This window comes from Vigna unguiculata, unplaced genomic scaffold (assembly GCF_037176805.1).
Source record: "Vigna unguiculata cultivar grain cowpea cultivar isolate G323 ecotype 2 unplaced genomic scaffold, ASM3717680v1 ptg000152l, whole genome shotgun sequence".
NCBI lineage: Eukaryota > Viridiplantae > Streptophyta > Magnoliopsida > Fabales > Fabaceae > Vigna > Vigna unguiculata.
Genome location: NW_028196794.1, coordinates 50,477 through 55,000, shown reverse-complemented (window position 1 = coordinate 55,000; position 4,524 = coordinate 50,477).

Here is a 4,524-nt window from a genome sequence, read left to right as displayed (position 1 = left end):
AAGCCCTGTTCTTTGGAAGATCTATCTCGTGTCTGGTACTGCATGGTTCCACCCTGCAAGAACTCTGAATCATTCTCTTGAAGCTCATCCTCTTCATCATAAATGATCCGCTTGTCCCGAAATGACCTGGCCCAATAGGGAAATCCCAAATTATTGGGCCTTTCAATACAATCAAATAGAAAGCCCCAAGGGCGCCATATTCTAGGAGCCCAAACGATGTGATTGAAAAAATCCTCCTCTATCTGTTGCGGGTCGAGGACTCCTCCCCCTTCTTCAAACTCCGATTCATATTTTTCATAGAGAAATCTCTGATCAACGATAGAATAAGATCCATTTTGAATCCTATTTAAGGGATTCCTTGGTTCGGACCGAAGAAGCAATGTCACTCGATCCTTATCAAATTGACTGCAATCTTTTTCTGTACGTGAGGATCCCACCAGAGCGCCTTCTACTTCTAATAGGCCATGAACTAGATCATAATTCTTCTCAACGAGTCCATAAGATGTGATCCCATTTTTTTCATCAGGTCCGGGTAGAGACCAAAGGTCTTGAGCGACCGATCCGGCAGAACAACTCAAAAGGTAAAGAAGTATCGTTAATTTCTTCATACTCGTTCCAAGTTCGAAGTACCATTTGTACAAATAAGAATCCCCCCCGTCACATGATTTCTTCTTCATATAGATAGATATAGGATCTATGGAGCAATTACTTAGAAGTACATTTTGTGAAACAGCCCTTCCTATCTGATAGAAAAGGATCCCATGATCCTGAACCGATCTTACCTGAGATCGGAAATCCCAAGTTTGTCTATGAAGAACAGAACTAATTATATTAGTGTCTATGATGGATTTTTTTTGTATAATACTAATCGATAGGGCCTCATTGTTAAGTGCTACAAGATCTCGTACATTTGAACCCATCGTCGTGGACCCGAATCCATTAGTATGGGACATTTTCTTTTCCAAGTGAAATCCCCTAGTATATGAAAGAGTGAAAAAGTGTTTTCGTTGTTGTGGAATAAGAAGCCTTCGTATCTTAATGCATGTATTGAATTTATTCGGAGCTATTAGAGCTGGATCTACTTTTTGGGGAATATGAGTCGAAGCAATAACAAGAATATTTCTAGTGGAACATCTTTCACAATCCCTGGAGAGATAGTTCACTAAAAGACCGAGGGATAAGTAATTCGACTCAGTCACATCCAGATCATGAATGTTAGGAATCCATATTATGCAAGGAGACATTGCTTTTGCTAATTCGAAGTGAAAGGTGATATAAAATCGGTCTATTTCTGGCATCATATCCATAGTTAGCGTATTCATCATAGTTAGAAGCTCCAGCTCCATATCAAGGTCACGGTCGATATCGTCACTATCGTCACTATCATCAATATCGTCACTATCATCAATATCGTCACTATCATCAATATAGTCACTATTATCAATAAGAAAACCCTTAGGCTTGTTATCCAGGAACTTGTTCAGAAATACTGTAATGAAAGGAACATAGGAGTTTGTCGCTAGGTATTTGACCAAATAGGATCGTCCAGTTCCTATAGAACCTATCACTAAAATACCCCTACTAGGGGGAGGTAGGGCTAAGCGGAGCGAAAAGGGTTTTCCATGAGATGGGAAATGCAAACTATTAGCCCCCCACAAGGTGTGTGAATAAGTAATTGTCTGATAATTAGCAAGGAATATACGTCTTTCTACTAAACAGGATGTATTGAATTCATAAATCATTAGATACTTTTTTTGAATGTCAACTAAGTATCGTAAGTAAATTGCTCCCGGTTGTTCACTTATTTGATAACCAGAGTTATTCTTTGATAAAAGATCACTATGAGTAAGACTCAATAGAATTTGATCAATCCTTTTTTCTGTTGTTAAGGTAGAAAACTGAACCAAGAATTCTTTTTCTTTATCATCAATCGAATCAGTGTTCGAGACCCAGGATTCTATTTGATCATCAATCCAATCACCATTCACGTTTTTTATTTTTCTTATCAAGGAATAGATTGCTTTACTTGGATGACTTAGATGTCTCGTATTTCTCGAAAAAGCGATTCGATTGATGGGATTTGGTATAATACTTATGAGATCGATGAGATTCCAATATTTATTCTTAGAACGTATGGATTTGACCCCATAAGCGGGACCACCACCCCATAGCATGTTGCTACCAAAAGCAAAACTCCGTATTTCTTCTAGAGAATCTCCTAATTGTTCCAGAGCAACTAGAAAGATATTCTTTAACCAGAAAGAATTCAGTTCAGATGTAGGATACCTATCCAGAAGTTTTCGCAACTCAATCATGTATGATGGAATCATCAAAGATTTTACCTTTTCGAACTCTGTCTGTAACTCACTATAGACTCGAGAAACAAAGAGAAGATGTGTACGAACGAGATATCCAGCAACAAGGAGAAGGAAAAGGATTGAATAGAAGAACTCCTGAACATTTAGCGATCTCAGATGTGTCGATATCAATAGTAACTCATTATTTCGATGAGTCATTTCTTCGGACAGAAGAAGATTATGGAAACAATTACCCGGAATCTCACTTATCAGATTCCATTGTGGAAGACACAATGGAATCTGACGAATTCGCCATAATATATCTGACCCATGCATAATATCATGAAAAATGGATACAAATTTTTGGCTGCTACTTAGTATCGGCAATAGGTCTGAAAAAGTATCTAAAAATATGAAATTTAGATATTTGTACCCCGTCGAGGTAAGGAACCATGGTATATATGTTTGGAATAGATTCCATTTTGAGAGAGTTGAAAAAACACTATCTTGTTGAAAGGTTCTATACATCTGACCTTTCTCAAGGCATTTTTGTAGACAAGAACTCCGTTTTTTCCTTTTTTCGGATGGTAAATATTTCTCAGAACATGGAGTGTGAATCCAACCCATGTTTGAATTGAAATTGAGATACTGATACAAGTTCTTCCCTTCTGAATCAGGTATATTCATATCTGAAAGAGGTTGACAATAAGTTTTTTCAAAATGGACTATTTGTCCCTCTGTTAGAGGTGTTCCAGAAATGTCTGCGATCGAGTAAATAGCTCCACGAACGAATGGATCGTATCGAATTGGAAAATGGAAAGATTTGTAGAAGTTATACCCTTCGTCGCCACTTTGCGGAAAATCGTTAGGTATCAATATGTTAGATACCTGTAACTCGATTGGTGAAATAGTATCTCTCTTCAAAAAAGCATGTTTTTTTTGACCATCGCAAAAAGAAAAGATTTTGTTGCGAATGAACAAGATTTTGAGGAATTGTCCATACGTAAAATCATAATTATTGATACGGGCCTTTTCCACATAAAAAGGGAATCTTTTGTTACAATAGAAGCAGAAGTGATATTGATTATTCAAGAATCGAAGTCGATTTGCTTTATAAAAATAGTATATCAATGAACTTCTATGAAATGGTTTCACGGGATTCAGCCAATTGTCTGGATCGTGGGATATCATTGAGAAATAGGAATCTGTGTTATCAAAAGATTTCCTGCGATTCTTTCTAGTATGGAATGAGTCAATCATCCACTTTGGTATCTTATTGAACAAAAATGGTGATATTGTTCCTCCATTGATCAAGAATTTCGATTTTTGGGAAGTATCTTGGTCATCCAATAATAAGGGTTTCCTTTTTTTCAAATGAAAGATTTGAAGACCTATTGATTCTAATAACTGATTACAGAGTGGATCATTCGGACCTTTCAATTCATAGATGTGGATCTCGGACCTATGAATGGGGATACCCCCAAAACTCACAAATAAAAAAGAAGGAAGTGAGTTAGACAAAAAGAGAAGAAACTTGGGCAAAAAAAGAAGTAACTTGGACAAAAATAAACAAAGTGACTTAGACAAATCTTTTTTGTCGATAACCTCAGACCAATCAATCGAATATTGATTAATATGTAATCGATCGAACACTACTTGAAAACGGCTATTCTGCTCAGAAATGAAATAGTCCAAATGTTCCTGGAAATTCTTGCTCCCATTGGACCATTTGTATCTATATACATTAGGATCCCAATTCATAGATCTCTCCGTTCGAGAAATCAAAATAAGAGGATCGAACCACTTCTTCTGACTCTTTTTCAAATTTGATAAATGTTGGTTGATCGTGTATTTCATTCTAGTTCGATGATTCAGAGTATCATTTCCTATTTGATACCTTTGAATTCCATATTCGAAGTTGCAATTGAATCGATTCAATACATTTCTTATGTAACCATGGGTGCTATATTGGATTTGAATCAGATTTCGGATCAATCTATATTGATTGACTGCCTCCATTATGTTGTTGCTAGCAAATACAACTATTTTAGGTTTTGGATCTTCCACATTATTTCCGCAAGAGGTCTGGACCCATTTTTTTATGATCCTTCGATAAAAAGATTCATTCTCTTCATAAAAAAGAGGAGGTAGAACCAATAAAGAGTGCTTTTTCGATTCATCCCTGGAGTTCAATAACTCATTCAAGAAATGTTTTTGATCCAATCCG